General features: G+C 38.7%; 1 protein-coding gene across 4 annotated transcripts in view; it reads right to left on the bottom strand.

Annotated features, from left to right (window-relative positions):
* LOC306668360 (TRPM8 channel-associated factor 1) overlaps window positions 1-22,931 on the bottom strand; it is a 46,912-nt gene extending 23,981 nt beyond the window's left edge. Inside the window, exon 1 of one of the 4 annotated variants that reach the window (XM_079151637.1) lies at window positions 22,788-22,931. The gene's annotated coding sequence lies outside the window, so the exon portion shown is untranslated. Of the gene's footprint in view, window positions 1-292; window positions 375-2,321; window positions 2,484-22,787 lie in introns of those variants that run through there. The other 3 variants (XM_079151639.1, XM_079151636.1, XM_079151638.1) reach the window with 3 other exon arrangements.
* Window positions 22,932-23,204: the final 273 nt, after the last annotated feature.

Below are 23,204 nucleotides of genomic sequence, written 5' to 3'. Positions count from 1 at the left end.
CTTTCACCTCCTGTCTGGTTGTCCATCTGCTCACCCATATCTCTGGTTTCCTTTTCTCAGAGGGTTCTTTGAACTCTGCAGCCAGTTCTGTTCTTACTTTAACCAGGTATCAGTGAATAAAACATTCGGTTTTTGAACCAAATACTCTGTCTTTGAGCCTGAATTCCTTTTTGTTCTCCACACTTGGTGAATTCCCTAAGGGAATGACCGAGCTTCTGCTTTCTCTCCTCTGGGTCCATTTTGGCCTCTTCTAGCTTGCTACCACTGAAGTCGCCTCCAAAGCAAAACGTACCCAGGCAAACCTGTAACTCAGGGCGAGAGCAGAGCTTCTACTCCTACCATAAAGTACCCCACGGGATGCAAGCAGGGTCTTCCTGTGAGAGACGTATGGAAGGGGAGATGGGGTCACACCCTTTTCTACAGCTGATTTCAGATCCTGAGATTTACAGTAAGGGTCTGAGGTCATAAAATACACTTTGTTCTTTGAATTCTCCAGGAGAATGAATAGGTGTTCTGTGGATGGGTGACTGAACGATGGATTTGAAGGTGAGGACAATCACTGGACCACTTCTTCAGCAAACAGCTTGAACTTCAAAACTCATTAATAGCACACACATTCGATCCTTTATGTTTTCTCTTCTTCATACCATTTTCTTCCATGAGCCTTTGTTTCTTAATCCTCATAAGCCTTATATTTTTTCAATGTCCATGAACTTCTACTTAACCAGAATCAGAGCTATCCAACCATTTATTTGGCATTCCATTCTAGACAATCTGCACTAAATCTTATTTAATTTTAACGTAAAATTTTGTTTAATTCATGCATATAAAACAATATGCTAATGCTCATGGAGGGATAGAGAAATTCAAAAATAATTAAAAATTTAAAAAATTAGGTAAATTTGCATATACTTACCATGCTATAGTAAAATGGAGGAGCTTTACATTAGGTAGAGGGAAATGAGAGGGGGAGGGAGCGGGGATGGGAAAGATGGTGGACTGAGACAGCATCATTACCCTGTGTACATGTATGATTACACGAACGGTGTGAATCTACATCGTGTACAACCACAGAAACGAAAAGTTGTGCCCCATTTGTGTACAATCAAAATGCTGTCTGTAAAAATAAAAAAATAAAATAAATAAATAAAAAGCAAAACACACAAAAGCCCCCAGACTTTTGCTAATATCTTGGAAACTTCTCTAGTGGGCCTCCCCCCGTCAATCCTCCCCCATTACCATAGTCCTAAAGGTTCAAAACTTTGCTTTTTCCATTTCCCTTATCACAGTCTTCTTCAATTCCTGAGTCCCCCTGGGGCTCTGTTTTTCTCTCACTCAGATTTGCTCGCTTCCACTGGGGGACTTCAGGAGAGCGACATAATCGAGGAGCCCTTGCCCCCAGTGAGAAGCCCCCTTTCTCTCTCTCCTCCCTCCCCGCGCCTCGCATGCGCGCTCCTGCGCTCTCGCCCTCCTCTCTCGCGGGTCTCAATCTGTCTCTCTGCAGGTGCTGTCTTCTCCTAGGTCCTGGTCTGCTTGCCTCACACGATTTCTTTCAAATGAACAATGTGTGCGAAAGGTCCTCCGATCTCCCGGAGACTGTCAGTACTAGGCTTGGAGTCCACTGCCGGCTCCCCTCTCCCCTCCTTAGCTCCAGGCCCAGAGCCAGGCTGCACAGAGCATGTGACGTCAGAAGTGGAGCAGAGGGGGACTGGGGCGGGGGCGGGGGGCGGCCAGCGGGAGGAGGGGAGCGGCCGAAAACCTCTTTGGTGGGTGGGCAGAGAATCCTCCAGGCTGGGCGCCGAGGCCTGCGCAGGAGGGGGACGCGCTCCACCGCCCAGTCCTCCGCCCCACCCTCCCGCACACCAGTCTCCAGAGGACATTGCAAGTGGGGGCAGGATCTCGGCCCCAGAGACCCCGTTTGCAAAGGTCAAAGGGCAGTAGGGCAGAAGGGATGCTGGGCACCAGCCACCTGTGAGGTCCTGAGCAAGCCCTGCCTCCGCCCCGGGCTCCGGATCCTCGTCCGGTAGCGCCGCCCTAGGTGCCAGGCCGTCTGGAAGTCGCCCGCACAAAGCGGGCACACACGAACAGCAGTGTCAGACCCCGGAGAGGGGCACTGCGGCACGGGTGCAGAGCCCGAGAGCAGCGAGAGCCGCCTAGGGAAAGAGACCCACGGCGCCCGGGGCTCCGTCCCGGCCGGGCACAGCCAGGCCCCCGCGCGACCGCCCCTGGTCCTGCGGCCGCGGCCGCCTCCATCAGCCGGGCGGAGGCCACCGACCTAGCCCCTTCCCCGGCCCGCGAGGCTGTCCGATGGGCCCACTCACCAGGTCACCCTGCAATTTCCACCCGAGCGGCTGGGAGGGGGCAGGGCCTGGCGGGGAGGGGGCTTCCCTGCGGAGCACCGACCGCGCGACCGATCCGGGAGCCGGGAGCCCGAGCCAGGACGAGAGCGGGGCGGGAGGGAGGAGAGGCTCCCGACGAGTCTCCTCCTCCCCACTTCCTCCCGGGCTGGAGGGGGAGCCCCAGGGGGCGGTGCTTGGCAGGGGACAGCGCTTCTTTGTGTCGCCGGGCCTGGCGACTCGGCACTGCGGCAGATGAGGGACGCCTAGCGGTTCCCTCCTAGGAGCGAGGAAGGTTTTTATTAAAGACATAAACTTCTCTAGTTTATGTCTATTTATCAGGAAAAGGCTGGACAAATTACGGGGCCTACGTTCTGTGGTCTACAATTCTTATGACGAGCTTAAATCTCTAGTGTTGGGGATGCACCGTCAATATCGGACAAGGAAAAATACAACTCCTACAAACTGTTAAACACGTTTACGTTTTTATGAGGGTAAAAAGGAAGCCATGTATATATTCGTATTATGGTGGGGAAGGATGCAGGTCTACCTGTTAATAACGGTTAACCTGAGAAATAGGAGAGGCAACTCTTTCTATAACTGCATCGATTGTATTGTTACATGCGTTACTTTTGTAACCCATCAAAATACCTATCGTTTGTCAAACAATGGGTGGCTAAGACGTATTAATATACAGGTCTTTCCTCTCTGATAAATCAGTGGACAGTTGCTCTTTCCTCTTTGAATTGTTTGTCCCAACTTTGTGCGGTGACTTACCCTGTGATAGGTGTCAGCTCTCGCAAGTGGAATGTGGGGTAGTATAATGGTTAGAAACCTAGACTGTCACAAGATGGACTGGATTCAAAAATCAGGGTTACCAGCTGCATGACTGAACAATTTACCTAATTCCATTGTGCCTCAGTTTGATTCTCTGTAAAATGGGGGTAAACTAATACTGTATTACAGATTTGATTTAGGGCTTAAATTCAGTAGGCTATTTGTTCATAGACCAAGGCCTGGCCTACAGCAAGGCTATATGATGCCTGTTAAATAAAATAAAATATCCAGGCCATCCTAAGATTCAATATTTCATGTTGTAGGAGATGCATAGCTTTTTATCCTAACTGGTTTGGTTCATACTTCCTTTCCCTATTTCTCTTCAAAGCCCCTTCTCTAAAGGAGTCCTGAGGATATCAGTTAGCCGCCATGTGGGTAGCTGGGTTCAGTGGCAGGGTCTGGGTAGAGGGTCTGAAAGGAGTGGCAACCTGGATTCAGGATCCTGCCCAGTAAAGACCACCTTGGCTTCAGGCTTCTCCAGACTTCAGGTTTCTCAGCTAAATGAGAAGGGCTGTGGACATGCCAAGTCCCTTCTGGATCCTAAATGTCAGGACTAATAGTGGAGCAGGTTAAAACTTCGCAACGAGTTTCACGAAAGAGATACTAAATTGAGATTAACGGTGCAGATACTACATAAAATAACAAAGGACAAAAATGTACACTGGAAAGATACAAGCTAACTTACCTCTGAGGATGGGCGCCAAAGCCCTGGCGCAGAAAAAGGGTTTTAATTGCTTATTTTAGGAAGGGAGGGGTGGGTGATGTGCTGAAGCAAAGGTGACAAAAGGCTGGCATCTTATATATTATTTTCTGAATGTAGTTTTACAATGAAAAAGATGTCTAAAAAGGGGACAGATGTGTTAGTCTCTTAGAGGTTAGGTTCCAGGAGGAAAGAAACCCAGCAGGGAATAAATAAGCGCCAGAGTGGTAGAAAAGAGGAGGAACTCAAGAACCCTCTTTGGAAGACATCTGCCTCCTGGGCCCCAGGGTCCCTGGCCTAGAGCCCGCCCACCCTCACAGCTCCGCGGGTGGACTCGGCAGGGAGCCTCGCTCCCACCCGGGCCCGGTGGCCTGCGTGCAGAGCCAGCCCTGATTCGGCGGGTGCGCTCCGGCCTGCTCCCATTCCAGAATCCACCTTGGGACAAGACTCACTGTTGCCCGTGCGTCCGTTTCCACGCCCGGCTATTTGAGAGGAGGGACGGCGTCCTCCGTTGGGGATGGGTCAAGCAGCCGGGGCAGCCGGCCTGGGGATTTGGAAATTAGTTGGTGGAGAGACTGGTGGAGAGACTGGTGGGAGGCCAGTCGCGGGGAGGTGGGCTGCAGTGCAGAAGGGGCGAGGAGGGGGCCGTCCGGGAGCTGATTGGCAGCCGCCCGCTGGGGGCGGGACTTGGCCCGCAACCTCTGGACAAGAGGGTCCTGCTTTGTGTCTCCGCGCAAGATGCGACCCCAAACCCCCTGCGGAGACTCTGGCGCCGCCCTAGGAGGGCAGCGGGGAAATTTGTTACCAAAAATCCCAAACAACAAAAAACAAAAACCGGTGAAAACAGACCTGTATGTAAAATAATACACAACTATTTCCAAGGAAAGGTTAATTATATATATATGTAATTACATGTATATAATGTAATACTATATACATGTATATATTCATATATATATACATGTGTTATACATACATATGCACTTATATATGTATGTGTGTATATATGTATATATTATATATATATATGCATGTTAGGTGTGTGCTCTTCCCCATTATGTTTCTATATTATATATAAAATGTTATATATTTATATATTAAGTAACAATTTAATGTTACAGTAAGAGTATGCATTTTTGTACATTTTTAAAAATCACTTTATATACTTGTATAAATATGGAAATTATAGATTCTAATGCTAGATTATATTAATTCTAATATTTTAAATTATATATCAATGTATTAGAATCAGTTACTTCAGATAATAAATGGATTATTTATAAGTATTTCTATAAGTATTCCTTTTAGATGATTTAGTTCAAAATATTTTTTCATCACACACCTCATTAGCATTTCAACAGTTACATGTATTATTTTGTAATAAAGTAAATAATCAACTAAAAAACTAGATAAAAGTCCTTAAATAGTTGTTCGGCTTCTCTCTGAATATGATTTCTCCCTATGTGGGAGTTTCCTGGACTTAGGTACTAGTTCTGACCCATTTCAACCAAGGGTGGGATTCCACATTTGACCTTGGAGCTAGGGCTTGGCTTTATGCCTGACTAGGTCCTGTCTTGAGCTCATCTGAATCTAGCTTGGCGAGCTCAAGAATATGACCTGGGGAAAGCCAACTGTGCCTTTTTGTGGCTGGTCCCCAAAGCCTGGAGGACACCTGTGTGGCCCCTTGGCATTCCCCAGCTCTCCATCCCTCTGTTTGCCCTTGTCCCTATTTGCTAAGCACCTAAGGAGAAGGTGTCTCCAGACCACACTGGCTGTAGGAGGGGACTGTGATGAAGATCTGTTCCCTTGCTGCAAAGCAGCTCCCATACTGTACCTTCCAGGAGAGGGGTGGATTCAGGGGTAAAGGGGAGAGAACACATCCTGTAGTGCTTAAGGGTTTCATTACAATTCCCCAAGCTAGAGGATGCATGGGCCCTGCACTCTGCTTTATTCTTTCAATTCCCCATTTCACTGGATCCTAAGCAGGTGCTCTATAATGCCCACTGGACAAATGGACAAGAACGGCAAATGTGGGGGAGAAAATAAGTCCCTAGGAACATTTCTCAACAGCTCGGCACAAAACCTGATCGAATCACCAGTTTCCTGTGTTGCAAAATTTCTCCTCTCCTTTATGCTCTTTTCTTTCTATATCTCTTAATGCTTTCCTCAAGATGTGAGCTGGGTCTACCTACTCTCTCTGATCGAATGATTGAGCTATAATTAGCTCAATCTATAAGCCCCATATCCTTTTTGATTTCTATATTCTCCTTGAGTTTGGTTTTCTTCTAGTTTTCTGCTCTGAGTAGACTTAAGGTAGTCTGCCATGAAATCCTGAAAGCATTGAAATAGCTTTTGAGATGTTAAGTTCTGTAAGTACTCAGCAACATGTGCATGACCAATTCATTAAAAATTCACAGTATGAAACATTATCTAGTGCTTTAAAAGAATTAGTTCAACTTGTTACATTGAGGAATGGTTCTGTAATTGTTTTTCCTTAGACATTTTGCCTTTTTAAAATGTTACAAGTATATTTTGAAATTAAAGTCTATTTAGTGATACCACTCTTAGGTCTCCACTCAATGGAAATATTAGTTAAAGGATATGTACTAGAATCTTCAAAACAGCAAAATCCAAACAGCATACAACCGGAAGCCACCTAAATATTGCTGTTCTTGGTTCCTCTACCCTAATCTCTATCATCTGGGTAGAATCAGCAGTAGAATGTTTAAATAAATTCTGATATATTTATATGAAATACTATACAGCAATAAGAACGAACAAATTCCATTATATACAAGATGCATGAATCTCACCAACATGCTAGAGAGGGAAAGAAACCGGAAACAGAAGATTATATACTGAAGGATGATATTTACCTAAATTCTAAAAAAACAGATAAAACTAACCTTTGAAATTAAAACTCACAATAATATTTGCCCTTGGGCAAACTAGTAACTGGTCCAAGGGGAGTTTTTTGGTTATTGTTGGTGTTTTCTCAATGAATTTAAACCTTAGTCCAATTTGCAAAAATTTGTAAAATTTCACAAAGCTATACATTTATGATATGCTGATATCTGTTTCCATGCAAATGTAATAAGTTAATAATATGTCAAATAGTATTTAAGTTCTAGCAATTTAGCTGATTAGATACCCTGAATCAAACTACTGATGAAGCAGCCTATAGAAAATATTATAAATGCATAATGAGATGATAAACAAGGAATTTGCAAAGCCAAAAACAAATTAAAACCAGGAAACCCCGAAGCAAGCACAAGAGCTGGTTTTCATCATGATGCTTCTGCATAACCCCAAGAATGTATGGGGAGTGACTCCATGAGGTTTCCAGTCTCTGATATTGAAACCAATGCCGCATGAAGGGTTTAATTTAAAAGATCACCCCTGCACAAAGCTCAGACCCCACAGGGGTACTCCTGCAGGGTAACCGTAAATAAGAAAAACAATTGCCCAACACAGAAGAAATCAATGCAACCTGCCCGTTTTAACTCTGCTGGAAAGTGAAGCGGGTAAAATCCCTGAGAATCAGTAACTAATCGCAACTTGGTTACCCACGTAGATTTGCAATCTGAGTTCGTGATGCTTCTATTGGTTGAAAAGCACCACACAAACAATATAATTTGAAGTGGTCCCGTTATGGTAGTGTTTCTGGTTGGTAGAAGCAAATGCAGATCTTTTCTGGAAAACTTAACTTCAATGCATTTACAAAGAATTTGTATAGAAAAAAAATTTCCACACAAAAAGAGCACAAAAATCACATAACCATGTACCATGAATGACAACCATAACACACAGGGAGATCAGACTCTGGCAGAATTAGAATTAATAGACATAAAATATAAAATAACCATACTATGTTAAAAATTCAGCAAACAGATCTAGAAATGAAAAATATAATAGCTGAAAGAGAATAGTTAAAAATAAAAATTCACTTAAGAGATTAAATAGAAGATTAAATAAAACTGAAGAAAAATTGTTGAACTGGATCTATGACAGAGGAAATTATTCACAATTCAGGCAAAATCTATTAAAAAAAAGATGGAAAATGTGAATAAGGATAGAAGATATGGAGTGCACAGTAATAAGATCTGACACACACTAGATGTGATCTCCAAATGGATATAATAGAAAAGTTACACGTGAGTTACTATCGGAAAAAATAATTGTTACATATTTTCCAGAGATGCTAAAAGACTCCAGTCCTCTGACACAGGAATGAATTCAAACAAGAATAATACAAAGAAAAATACTCATTTAGGTTTATCACAGCAAACTGAGGGACAGAGGATATTAAAGGGGAAAAAAGAAATAGAAGTATTCCAAGGGGAAAGAGAACAGATTACATAAATAACTGACTTTAAACTCCTGTTTCTGAGAATGAAAAAAAAAAAAAAAAAAAAGACTGCAAGAAAATATTTTCAATATACAGTGAGGAAAGAAACAATATAGAATTCTATGTCCTGCAAATGATATTCAATTACTCTCTTAAGAAATGTCATTTTCCAAGCTGACAAATAGTGAGAATTATCAAAAGACCCACATTGAAAAAAATTCTAAAGAATTTTTTTTCGAGGGGTGGGTACTGGGGATTGAACCCAGAGATATTCTACCACTGAGTTACATACCCAGCCTTTTTTATTTTTATGTTGAAAAAGGGTCTTGCTAAATTGCCCAGGCTAGTCTGGAATTTACAGTTCTGTCTCAGCCTCCAGAGTAGCTGGGATTACAGGTGTGCACCACTCCCAGATAAAGGATGCACATTAAGAAAAAGGAAACAAGTAGGCAAGAAAATCAATGGAACAGAAGACATTCACACAAACCCACATAAATGCAATTACCACATACTAGACAAAGGCACCAAAAACGAACATTGGAGAAAACATGGCCTCTTCAACGAACAGAGCTGGGAAAATTAGAAATCCATATGTAATAGAATGAAAGTTAACTACTATCACTCTGCACAAAACTCAATTCTTAGTGGATCAAAGACCTAGGAATTAGACCAGAAACCGTGCACCTACTAGAAGGAAAGGTAGGCCCAACACTTGGGCACAGGAACTGACTTCCTGAACAAGACTCTAAAAGCAAAAGAAATAAAACATCAATACATGAGATGGCATCAAAGTAAAAAGCTTCCTTACAGCATACAAAACAATCATTAGTGTGAAGAGAGGGCCTACAGAATGGAAGAAAATCTTTGCCAACTGCACCTGATAGGGAGTTAATTTCCAGGATATACAAATAACTCAGAAAGCTTAACACACACACAGAAACAAAACAAAACAAAACACCCAGAAAAACCAAATAACCCAATCAACAAATGGGCAAAGGGACTGCACAGACCCTTCTCAAAAGAAGAAATACAAATGATCAACAAAGTATAAAAAAAAGTTCAACATCTCTAGCAACTAGTGGAATGCAAATTAAAACTACACTGAGATTCCATCTCACTTCAGTCAGAGTGCAAATATCAAGAATCCAAGTAACAATAAATGTTGGCAAGGCTGTGGGGAAAAGGGAATGCCTGTACCTTATTGGTAGGACTGCAAATTGGCACAACCCTTCTGGAAAGCAGTATGGAGATTCCTCAGAAAAATAGGAGTGGAACCACCATTTGATCCAGTTATGCCACTCCTCAGCATGTATTCCAAGGATTTAAAATCATAATACTACAGTGAAACAGCCACATCAATGTTTAGAGCAGCACAATTCACAATAGCTGAACTATGGAACCAACTTAAATGCCCATCAACAGATGAGTGAATAAAGAAATTGTGGCATATATACACAATGGAATATACTCAGCCATAAAGAAGAATGACTTTATGACATTTGCCTGTAAATAAATGAATCTGGAGACTATTGTGCTAAGTGAAACAAGCCAATCCCCCAAAACCAAAGGCGTTTGAATATTTTCAATGATATGTGGAAGCTAAACCACAAGGGGAAGGAAAAAAGAGAAGTTCAGTAGATTAGACAAAGGGAAATGAAAGGAAGGGAGGGGGATAGGAATAGGAAAGACAATAGAATAAATCTAACATAATTTTTCTATGTACACATATGAAAATAACTAAGTGAATCCCACCATCATGACCAACCACAAGAATGGGGTCCTAATTAGAATAAGATATATTTCATAATAATAGCTAGTAAAAATATAGAAAGCAACTGAAGACTCTGATAAGTAAACAGCTGAAGTCTTTGGAAGAGGACTTGAGGAGATACAATCCTAGAGGGACAGAAAATAAAGGACATGAGCTCCACATTCTCTGTGGTTTTTGCCTTTTGATATTCTCTTTATTTTGAATCATAGTAATGGGCAGTGGAAATGCAAACCAATAACATAGCAGGGTCATGGGGTTTATTTAAATTGCATTTAATGAATAATTAAATAACTTGCAGGAAAACAGCAGGTGTACTAACCCTAAGAATAAACAGGTAGAAACAAAGAGAACCAATTAAGAACTATGCCAAGAAGGAAAGATCAATGGGGATAACTCCTGAGAGGGTCTACTGGAATCGTTGTATAGTTAGGATTTATGGCCTTATGTTTCTCAGTGTGCTTAAGGGAAACTTCTTTTCTAGCACAGGTGTACTAAGATAAAGTTTGCCCCATCATTGACCCCCAGCACCCAGATTAACCTAGAATTGCCTTGTAGATGATGCCTCTCCCTCCAATGCGATGTTCATCATGAAAGTTCCAGAAAGGACAAACTAAGGTCAAAAACTCCCCTACATGATGTGAAGGCGGAGTTAAACATCTGATTGGTGAAGACTGAAGAGGGTGTACCCCAGTTTTCCTGGCAAACATCACACAATAATAGATTTGTAAGTAGCATCATGTTTTCTTTGTTATTTTCTGCTGGGAGACAACCTCCCACCTCAGCTCATGTTCCGAGCTTAAGCCTTACTTTCAGGTACAATAAAATTCTCTTGCTTGGATTTTCACATCTGACTTTAAATTTTCTTTCATCAAGACACAAGAACTGAGGCTTGGAGCTCTGGTTCCCTGTTCACAGGTAAAATAGTCATACTACAGAGTAACTGAAGTCAAACAGAAAGTGTGACTCTTATTGGTTCAAGATGACCAAACCAACTGGAGCTCAAAGAAAAAAATTTCAGACATGACAGATCATTAAAAAGTGTATGAAAATAACACAAGAGGGAAGAAAATATGATGGCTAGAAGATAATAAAAAGTAGAGTGAACATAGTTATGAGAAATGACATTATGACAATGCATAATCAGAATCCTAAAGGCAAAGTGGAAATGAAACAGAAGAAATATGTTAACAATGAATGACTGAACATTGCCAAAAAGGGATGAAAACCACACACTGAGAAAACATTCTTCAAACAGAACCAATATGAAGAAATCTATGCTCAAGCACCTCACAGTCAAATTGCTGAAAACTGAATTTATGGAGAAGACCTGAATAATATTCAAAGATAAAAGATGTTCTCCATTCAAAGAAACAAAACACAGCTGACTTTTCACAGGGATTGATGAAAGCAAGAACATGATGGATTTTAAAAACAAAAACTTTCAACCAAGAAATCTATGCACAACAAAATATCACTGAAAAATAAAGACGAAGTAAAAACAAATTAAGATACACAAAACTGAGGGAACTTGTGACTAGCAAATACAGTGTAAGAACTAAAGGAAGACATTTTTCAGGATTCAGGAAAATTACTCCACATAGGGCACAGTGCTCTAGAAAGAAATAGAGAATACTGGAAAGAGTGAATAAATGTGCAAATGTAAGTGAATATTGACTGTTTAAGTCAATCAAGATAATGTCTTGTGGGATATAAAACATATGAGATGAGGGTTAATAGAGATAAAACATTTTAATGTTTTGAATTGTTTTAGAATAGGTAAAAGTAATAATTAAGGTTGTAAAGAGTCAACAAGACAGATTTGAATATGTATAGTAATTATTAAAAATAATGAAAATTTAATAATTCAACAATAATATAGGAGGGAAAATATAAAAAGTGTTTGATTCAAAAGAAAGCAAGAAAAAGAAAATAACAGATGGAACAAGGAGAAAACAATGTACAACTTGGAAGACTTTAGCCCAATTGTTATGGACTGCATATTTGCATCCTTCCAAAATTCCTATGTTGAAACCCTAACCCCTGAGAGAAGGGTACTAGGTAGAAACCTTTGTGAGATGGTTACATTAAGATGAGATCATGACTATGGAGCACCCATGATTGCAGCAGTGTCCTCATAAGAAGAGAAAGCTCCTAAAGACTAAAGCTCCTTCTCATGGCCATGTGAAGACACAGTGAGAAGGGGGTTGTCTATGAGCCAGAAAGCTAGACCTCACCACACAAGATTGCTGGCATCTGTATTTTAGAACTCCCACCCTCCAGAACTGCAAGAAATGAAGGTCCATTGTTTAAGACACCCAGTCTATGGCACTTCGGTTATGGCGACTTGACCCAAAAAACTAATCAATACTCTTTTGAAAAGTAAATAAATGGTCTTTTTTTCCCCTTTACTATTTAATTTGATTTATTACATCAATCAATCAGCTTTCATATAGTGAACCATCCTTGCATTCCAGGAATAAATTCCATTTGATCATGGTGTATGATTCTTTTAACATGCAGTTGAGTTCAGTTTACTAGTATTTTGTTGAAGATTTTTGAGTCAATGTTCAGAAGATAAATTAGTCTAGAGTCTTCTTTTCTTATAGTAGGCTTTGATATCACAATAACACTGCTCTTATAGAAGAGTTAGGAAGAGTTCCCTCCTCTTCAATTATTTTAGAAAAGCTTGAGAAAGATTGGTGTTGGTTATTCCATAATGTTTGTTAGAATTCATCCATGAAGCCTCAAGTCCAGGACCTTTCTTTACCGGGAGATTTTTGGTTACTAATTCAGCTTATTAAGTTTATTTCAATTTCATATCTCAATTGGTGTGGACAAAGTATTTGACAAAAATCAATTCTTTTATAATAAAAACACTCAATGGACTAGGAATAGAAGCAAAGTAACTCAACATATTAAAGTGAAGGTACTACAAAACCACAGGTAACACTATACACAGTGGTGCAAAGTTGAAAACTTTCCCCCCAAGATTAGGAACAAGGAAAAGATGTCTGCTTTTGTCATCTCTATTCAACACAGTACTGGAAATTCTAGCCAGAGCAATTTGGCAATGAAGAAACACACAAGGTGCTTGAACTGAAAGTGAAATACTAAAATTATCTGTTTGCAGATGTGACCTTAGTATGTAGAAAACACTATGGATTTTTTAAAAGTATTTTTTAGTTGTAGATGGACACAATATCTTCATCTATTTATTTTTATGTGGTACTGAGGATGGAATCTAGTGCTCTGCATGTGGGAGGCAAACGGTCTACCACTAAGTTACAGCCCCAGTCCAAACCCTATGGTTTTTACATACAAAAGATAGCGTTAGCGATAGGTAATAGATTTAAGAAAATAGCTGTTTATAAAGCCAGCACCCAAAATCAATTGAATTTCTATACACTAACAATGGCCAAGCTGAAAAAGAAATTATGAAACACGCCCATTTATGATAATATCAAAGAGAATAAAATACTTAGGAATTAAAACAAAAGTAAATGATTGAAAAACCCAATTAGAAGACCAAGTTTATTTAAAAGAGAGATCTTTTAAATGTGAGTGCACAGAGACTGTAAGTTCCTTCAGTCTGGATCTTAGATGTCACTGAATGGTGCATTTGTTAAATGCTCATTCCTCAGAATGGGCTGTTAGGAGGCTATGGTCACTAAGAGGTGGGGCCCAGTGGGAGGTCTTGTGGTCACTGGGCTGTGCCCTTGCAGAGGATGGTGGGACCCTTTCCTGTCCTGGTTGTGGGGGAAGCAGTTCTCTCTGCCACGTGCTCTGTGCCTTCACCTATGGCCTTGTCACTGGCCCCAAATCAATAGGTGAAGATTTAAGTGCATCTTTTTTGTAATCAGATAAAACAAGTGCATAAAAATCATTATGGAGAGACATGAATTGAATATCATAAATAACAAATTTGACCTTATTAACTCATATGGTGCAAATATATTCCCAACAAGTAAGAATATACACGATTTTAAGTGCATGTTAAAACATTTTCAGAAAAATGAAACCCTTTATATCGGCATAAAGCAGTCTCAAAAACTCAGCATACAGAATATATTATGTATGGTTATATTCTCTGATAATAATGGGGATTAAAGTTGAAATCAGTAATAATAAATTAATTAGAAAATTCCCATGCTTTGAAATTAAAGAATACAACCCTTAGAGAAGAAATCATAATGGAAATTAGGAAATGTTTTTAACTCGATAATCATTAAAATGCAATGTACCAAAATTTGTGGAAGGCAGCAAAATAAATTGCTAGAGAGAAATTATACCTTTAAATGCATATATTAGTGAAAGAGGAAAGGCTGAGAGTAAAATATCTACACTTGTATCTTAAGGTATTAGAAAAAAAAAAACAAATAAAAGCGAAAGGAGGTAGATGGTAGGGTATAATAAACACGGGCAGGAACCAAATTTAAAAAAGGTGGAGAAATTGACAAAATGCTAAAAGTTGATTTTAATTAGCCAAAGTAAGATTGATCAATAAGGAGTGAAGGGGTAAGAAAATACATTAAGATGATCAGAAAAAAAAAAAAAAAGGTCACACTATTAAAGTCCAAAAATCACAATAAAACAACAAAGTGAGGGCTGGGGTTGTGGCTCAGTGGTACAGTGCTTGCCTGGCATGCCTCAGGCCCTGGGCGCAATTCTCAGCACCACATATAAATAGATAAACAAACAAACAAACAAACAAATAAATTAAAAAGGTCACTGACAACTAAAACAATAGTAAAAATATAAATAAGAAATAACAAAGCCATATGAATAATCATAAATCTGACAGAATCTAGGTAAATTTTCAAATGACTTCAAATCATAATTTATCTAGAATGACATAAGAAGAAATAGAAAATATAATTTCATCCATTCAGGTAATTATATCAAAAATTTAAAAAAATTTCCCCCAAAGAACTTTAGATATAGAAGGGTTTCTGTGGTAAGTTTTCCCGAACACTTAGAAAAATGTACTACTATTAAAAATAATTTGAGAAAAAATTCTTGGCATAACTTTGATACCAAATCTGGTAACTGCATTTCAAGAACAAAATACAGGAGTCTAATGCCACTCAATAACATAGATTCAAAAATGCTAATCAACATATCAGCAAATAAAAATTCAAATTCAATGATATATAAAAAGAACAGAGTCCAAAACATACTCACATGTGCTCAGCTGCCTGTTTTACAAGAAAGTAACATAATCAATGGTGTCCAGATGTCTTTTCAATGCATAGTTCTTTTTTTAAAAAATATTTTTAGTTGTAGATGGACACGATGTCTTTATTTCTTGTATTTATTTGTATGTGGTGCTGAGGATCAAACCTAGTGCCTCACACAAGCTAGGTAAGCACTCTACCACTGAGCTACAGCCCCAGCCCAACACATAATTCTTTACTGAGTACACATCTACATGGAAAAAATGAACCCTGACCCACATCTCATCACATACCCTACACACACACACACACACACACACACACACAAACACACACATGCACACACACAATAATATGAGATGAATTGTAAGTCTAAATGAAAACCATGAAAGAGTTAAGCATAGGGTAATTTTTTGTGATGAAGGGGGAGGAAAAATTTTGCTAAATAGAACTCAATTGCTATCTATAAGTGTTTTGACTATAAAAATTAGATATTATTAAAATGAAGTACATTTAAAAAGTTCTTTTTATTAGAAGACATCATTTTCAAGTGAAAAGGCAAGCCACAGATCAGAAGAGGATATGTACAACTCCTAATACAACAGAGAATGCATATGCATATCCAGAATATAATTAAATGGCCTCACAAAATGAATTAGAAAAAGCCTACCTCAAATGGACAAGAAGAATGAACAAGCATCTTTTTCAGAAAAGATGATATTCAAATGGCCAATACAAAACGAGAAGATGCTTAATGTAATTAGTCATCAGAGCCACACACAGTAACACCACAAGATACCTAGAGACACTCTGTATGGCTAAAAGCAGTTGTGATGACAACATGGAATGTAGCAAAGATCTAGAGCTGTTAGAACTAACATATATTTCTGATGGGAGGGTAAACTGTGATAATCGTTTTGCAAAGCTGCAATGATCTATTCAGGTTGGTCAGATGTATGTTCAATAGAAAGGGAAGAAATGAGTGTTTTTACCTACTAAAACATATATTCGAATCTGCTTTCTTTTAAATAACCAAAACAAAAAAAAGGAAAAAAATAATGTTCACCAACAAAGGAATGGACAAATTTTTATGACGTACTTAGGCAATATTACTACTGAGTAAAGAAAAAGAATAAAGTAATGTTATATGCTACTGAATGGATGATTCTCAAAGACCTGATGTTACATGGATCAAATCGAGCACAGAGAATACTTTCGTATGATACAAATTTGTGAAGGTCAAGATGAGACCGATATTTGATGAGTTCTGAACAATGAATTATCTTTGAGAATGAAAACTGACTGGGATAGGGAAAGGAGTCTTCTGAGGTCCTGAAAACATTTGATATCCTGACCTCACCACATGTGCACATAGTGAACTTTATGTAAGGTGTACCTAAATATTTTATTAAAAGCAAATTCTCTAAACAAGTCTATTGATAATCTGAATACTGATTTTATTCAATAATAATAATAGTAAACATGTGAGATGTACTGACAACCAGTGCTATTTAACTTAAAATGCTAAATTGAATCTAGCTAAACATGTTAAAGCTAAGAATGTTATAAATGTGTCAAATGTGTAATAAAACTAGGACACGTCTATAACACTAAATTTAGAACCTCTAATTTTTAAATAATAATAAGAAAAGGATGGGGAAACAAAAAAGGAAAAAGAAAAGGGGGAGAAGAATTAGACAAAAATGGAAAGGAAAATGAAAAGCAAAGAATAACGTGAGAAATAGAGTTGTATCATTAATTACAATAAATATAAATGAACCAAATTGTTCAGTAAGTTATAAACTATCAGATGAATACTAAATATTTGTTACAAATTTGTTTACAAATTTAATTTAAAATTAAATTACTACATATATATTTAAAGCAAAGATTTGAAATGATTTAATGTCAAAGAATGAAAGACAGAAAAATGATATGACAATCAAGACCTGGTTTTATGTTTGTATAATTATAAATTAAGATTATAAAACAAAAAGTATTACTAGGTACTCCTAATGTAGGATCCTTACATTTTGGTAACATATTAAACATACCACAATTCATTAATAAAATAACATCAATATAAAAAATAAAAAGATATAGATCTATAATAAGAAATTGCCAAATTCATCATCATATTTGAAAAACAATGATTTCTATAATTGACAATTCAAGCAGATAAAATTTTGGTGAGGATATGTAAGATTAGGTTCATAACTAACACACTTATTCTAAAGGTACACATTGAACATGACATAACTGGAGAATACACATTCTTTTCAAGTAAATGAAGAAAACCAAGCAAAAAGGTCAGCTTCAATAAATTTGAAGGAATTGGTATCATAATTCTCTGAATACAAGAAATCTCGTGACAATTTAAAATACACAAATTAAAATACACATTTCTAATAAATTCATGACTCAAACAAGACACTACAATACTAATTATAAACACAATTTCAAAATCAAAAATATATCAAGCTGGATGTGGTATGCTTGCCTGTGATCCCAGCAACTGGGGAGGCTGAGGCAGGAGGACTGCAAATTCAAAGTCAGCCTCAGTCAGCCTCAACAATTTAGTAAGGCCCTGAGCAACTTAGCAAGACTCTATTTCAAAATTTAAAAAAGGAGTGCTCAGTGGTTGAGCACTCCTCAGTTCAATTTTGGTTTAAAAAAATTAAAATTTGTGAGATATAGCTAAAAATGCAATGACAAACAGATTTAAAAGCTTATATAAGAAGAAAAGCTATCCCCAGCACTACAAAAAAAAAAAAAAAAAAAAAAAAAACAAGAAAAGCTCTGAATTAATGAGCTAAGCATAGAATTTAAGACATCGATGAAACAGACATTATTACCTCATGTACATGTGATGCATGACCAATGTCATCCTGCAATATGTATAATCAGAAAATGAGCCATTACACTCTATCTATGTATGACCTATCAAAATGTATAAATGCATTCTACTGTCATGTACAACTAAATAAAATTTTAAAAAATTAAATAAATAAACAGAAAAATACAAAGAAAGCAGGAGGAAGTAATAATATAAGTAAAAACTAGTGAGTAAAAAGGCATAAAGATAGAAAGGGAGTGTGTTTCTTAGTGTGTGTGTGTGTTTGTGAGTGTGAAGAGCTAACAAAATAGTTCACATTCCAGCAAAAATCAAAACAAAAGAGAAAGCAAATATACAAATATTAGTAATGAAAGGGTTTGTAACAATAGATGAAAAGATATGAACAATTTATTGCATTAATTTTGAATACATATATTCATGTAGTTTGAATACATGCACATGTATAATTTATGAAAACTGACTCTATAAGAAAACCTAAATAATTAAACTAGAAATTAAACCAGCAAGTTCTAAATTCCAAATCCGGTACAGTTTGCTGATGATTCAAAGAAGTATTCAAGGACCAGATAATTCTAATCTTACACAAATTCTTCCATAAAGTAACAAAAAGAAAAAAATCCATATTATTTTATGATAATACCAAAACCAGACAAGGATAGTGTAGAAAGGGATAACTGTAAACCAATATCAATTCACATTAGTAGATGCAAATATATAATATTTGTCTTTATAGCTATCTCTACACATAAAGTTTATATACATATGTATATATATATGATATATTTCCTATATATATACAAATAGAATTGATATCTTTCTCAGTCTTTATTTTAGAATTACAAAATGAATTTAATATTATAACCTAAACTTTATGCTTTACTACATTAATATATTTAAAAGAAAGAATTATATGATAATTTCAATAGCTACAGAAGAAGCATTTGACAAATCATCCACTTATAAATAAGTGCTCATCAAAAGAATAAACTTCCTTATTGTGGGAAAGAATTATTTACAAAACAATGAAATGTTTAAAGTTGACATAGTAAAATGTTTCTCTTTATTATTTTAAAGACAAACAAGATGTCCTTTCCTTCTTTTATTCAACATTATTCTGGAAGTCCTAGCCAATGCAATAAGACAAGGAAAAGAAATTAAAGATATAACAATTAGAAAGGTAGAAATAAAATTGTCATTATTTTCAGATGATATGATTGACTAATTAGCCAATCTGAAAGAATCTACGGGTAAATTTAGGTGAATTCATTCTATCAAATTCAATTGACAAATAGTAGCATATAGAAGGCAACTGGATTTGTATATGCCAACAATAATAAGCTACAGAATTTAACTGAAAACAATTTAAAAAAATTTATGATAGCAGTAAAAGATACAATGTACTTAGAAATAAATTTAACAAAAAATAAGCAAAAGAAATACAAGGAACAATAGCACAAAATATTAAAGATAACCTAAATAAACAGCCTCATGTACCAGGATGTTTGAATACATTACCCCAAAATCATGTGTTGGAAATTTAATTACCAATGCTGAAGTGTTGAGAATCAGGACCTAATGAAAGGTAACTGGGCCATGAAACTGTAATGAATGAATTAATGCCATTATTGTGAGAGTTGGTTTATCATAAAAGAAGGTGTTCGGAGACCTTTTACTCTGTCACCCTTACTTTTCCCTTCCACTATGGGATGATGAGACAATAAAGCTCTTGCCAAATGCAGATCCCTGGATCTTAGACCTCTCATTCTCTAGAACTAAACCAAAAATTTCTATTCCTTATAAGTTACCCAGTCTCAGGTATTCAAACACAGCAGCACAAAACAAGACCAAGTTGGAGTTAATGTGGTATCAATCAAAATTTCAACAGCCTTGCTTGTTTGCTTGCTTTTTTGTTTTGGAGAAGATGATGTTTATTTAAATATTTATATGGTAGGTCAAAGGTCCAAGGATAGTTAAAACACTGTTAAAGAAGGAGAATAAACAGATGGGAGAGCTTTTCCTAAAAGATTTCAGGACTCATTGTAACACTATAGTATTTAAAAATTATTTAGTATTGTTCCAGAGTTAGATAATAAGAGTAAAGAACTTAAAACAAATCCATGCATATATGGAAAACTTGATTAATGGGGAACATCAGTGCTGGGACAATTGATTATCCATACAAAATAAAAACCATAAAAATCAGTTTCCATGTGCATTAAGACTAATTACTGACTGCAATACAAATAAAAGCCATTGGAAACCATTAGAAGTAAATATAGTAAAACTAATTTATCATCTTGAAGAAGCAGCATTTTCCAACAAAACAAATTATCAAAGAGAGTACTGGTATCTTGAAATAAAAATTCAAAACATTTTCATTGAGAGAGACAAGAGATAGAGAGAAAGAAATAAAACCTCACAGGCAAACTGAAAGCAGGCATTTGCAGCATAGATAGCGACAGAGGATTGATTAGTGTGCAGATTATATAATGAAAGCACTCCAAGAAAAAGACACACATCCCAATATGAAAAGGAATCCAGGACAGGAACTGGAATTTCACTGACAGAAAGCACAATACCTGATCAACATATAAAAAGATAGCCAGTCTCATTAGTTCTGGGGAAATGCCAGCTGAAATCAGGGTGGAACGCTATTCCCTCCCTGTCAGATTGGGTGAACATGAAATTTGACAAGACCAAGTTAAGACAAGCATGTGGAGCAGCTCAAGGGAGTGTGAACTGGTTCAGCACTTTCGAAACAGCTTGGAAATGACCTGATGAGGTTGAATGTACACAAATGTAGTAATCCAGCCATTCCCCTCTGAGGTGTGTACTCTAGAGAAGCTCCTGCAACATGTACCCGGATGTTAGAAGACATGTTATTTGTTAGTATACCCTGTAATAGGCACTTTTAGAAATGGCCCTGGCAGTCCCACCTCCAGGTTTCCAGCCCTTGCAAATCCCCTCCCTTTGAGTGTGGGCTGGATCTAGTGATTTAGGTCTCATGGATAGAAAATGGCAAAAATTATGTATGCTGTTTTTGAGGTTAAATGACAAAAAGAATCTTTTTTTTTTTTTTTTTGTCCTTCTCTCTGGAAGCCCCCTTTACTTACGGCAAAGTGGCTAGCCTTTACACAGAAGCCCATGTGACAAAGAACTGATGTGTACAGCTAGAGTCAGTCAGGCCAAAAGCCTTGCTGCAGGCCAGTGAGTCAGCTGGAAGGAGGTCCCCAGGCCCATTCCTATCCTTGACAGGGCTGTGGCCCCAGCCGACACCTTGAATCCTTGACTGCAGCCAGTGAGAGACCTTGAGTCAGAGACTCCCAACTCAGTCACCCTGGATTTCCAGCCCACGCAGTTCATGAGATAACAGGGAGATAATAGGGTTTGTTTGGTTTGGTTTGAGGTTTTTGGCTTTAAACTGCTTGGTGTTGCGGTAATTTGCCACCTAGTTACAGACAGCTAACACACCTCCCAAACTAGAAACAACCCAAATGTCCACCAGCAGGAGAATGGACAAACTAGAGCACATTAAACCATAAACAATGGAAATGAAAGAAGCATCAATAAGGGTGAGTCTTACAGACTTCAGAATATGTACAGGATAATATTCCTTAATATGACTGCTAAACGTGGGGGAAACCAACATGTATATGCTTCTGGTACCCACACGCAAATGTGGCAGAACTATAAAGAATGTAAGGGAATGGTTAAAACGAAAATCACGACAGATGCCATGTCTTAGGGAAGGAAGGGGGAGGGGACAGCTCCCCCAACCCCCCAATATGGCATCTAAGGTACTGCGTTGACCTATCTCTTGGCCTAGAAGATTGTCAGGATTCATTTATTACCTTTCAGACCGCTTTTAGATGTGGTGTATTCTTTTTGCCCAAACATATTTTATAAGGCAAAGCTAAGAAAAAAACGAAAGCAAACCATTGAAAAGCAATTAATGTACAAATAAAGAGTTTGGAGGATGAAAGGAGGGACAGATGGTGGGCTGGTCAGCTAGGCAGAGACATTCTGTTCTTTATGTCTAGTTAGAGTTCTACTTCTTCCAGGAAAGTTTCCATGATTATCCAGCTGGCAACGATTTCCCCCTATACTGTGCTTAAGGCCTTCTCCCTCCTTTGCAGGTCGGGCCAACTCAGTGGTCAGCTGGGGGCTGTTTTTCTAGGAACTGTAGGATCCAGCACTTGCTGCTTCAGGCCAAATGCATTCCAGACTAACATTTTCCGCAGTCCCTACACCCACGCTGGCCACCACCCACCCCTCACCTCCCTCCCCCAACACAAACACACCCAGAGCCCGGGGGCCCCTGCAGCACTGGGGAGAAAAGGACTTTAACCTTGGGGGTTAAGCAGAGACAAGCTAACCCAAACGAATTCAAGATCGAGTCTCCCGCGCGCGAGGCAGCATCACTTCCAAGGGCCCTTTGAACAAATCTCCATCGCTCCTGGCGGATCACAAACCAAATAACTCGAAAATAGGGGGTCCTCCGCCTCCTGGCAAGCAGAAGGGAATAACAATGGGGCGAGCATGAAACAGGTCTTGAGCTCTGAGAAAAATCCGAGTAGGCACAGAAAGGAAGAAAGGAACCCTCTGTGGGACATCCCTGCCACCCTGGGGCACGCACGGAGCCCCCACACCAATGCACACCTCTCCGCCTCAATCCCGCTCCCCGAAAGGGTGCACCGCCCTCGGGCTGTGGCCTTCATCACCGCACGCCTCGCCTGGTCCACACCCCACGCTGCCCCCACTCACCCTTTGCCCCGCTATTTAGTCCCTGCAGAGCGGGTTCGGGCAGAAAGGACCAGCAGGGAGGCGGCAGCGGTTGTTCGGAAAGGGAAGGAGCTCCTCGGTTGAGAAGGGTGGACGCGAGCAGCGGGACGTGGAATGCCGCAGGCTTGAAAGGCGGAGGGAGGAGGGGGGAGTCCTCGGGAGCTGATTGGTCTCCACCGGGATGGGCGGAGCTAGGCCTGCTGCCCACCCCAACCCCACCCCCAGACCCTATCGAGGACCCGCTTTGTGTCAGTTTCTACCCCAAGATGCGGCCCCAAAGTGGGGATTGGAGACCCAGGCGCCTGCCCTGGGAGAACTAAGACTATTTATGAACCGAAAACCCGTGATAATCTTTATATAAAATAATATGCAACTATTTTTACTACGATTTAAATATAT

Source organism: Sciurus vulgaris, assembly GCF_902686455.1.
Source record: "Sciurus vulgaris genome assembly, chromosome: 8".
Lineage (NCBI taxonomy): Eukaryota > Metazoa > Chordata > Mammalia > Rodentia > Sciuridae > Sciurus > Sciurus vulgaris.
This window is presented reverse-complemented; position numbering and strand designations above follow the sequence as displayed.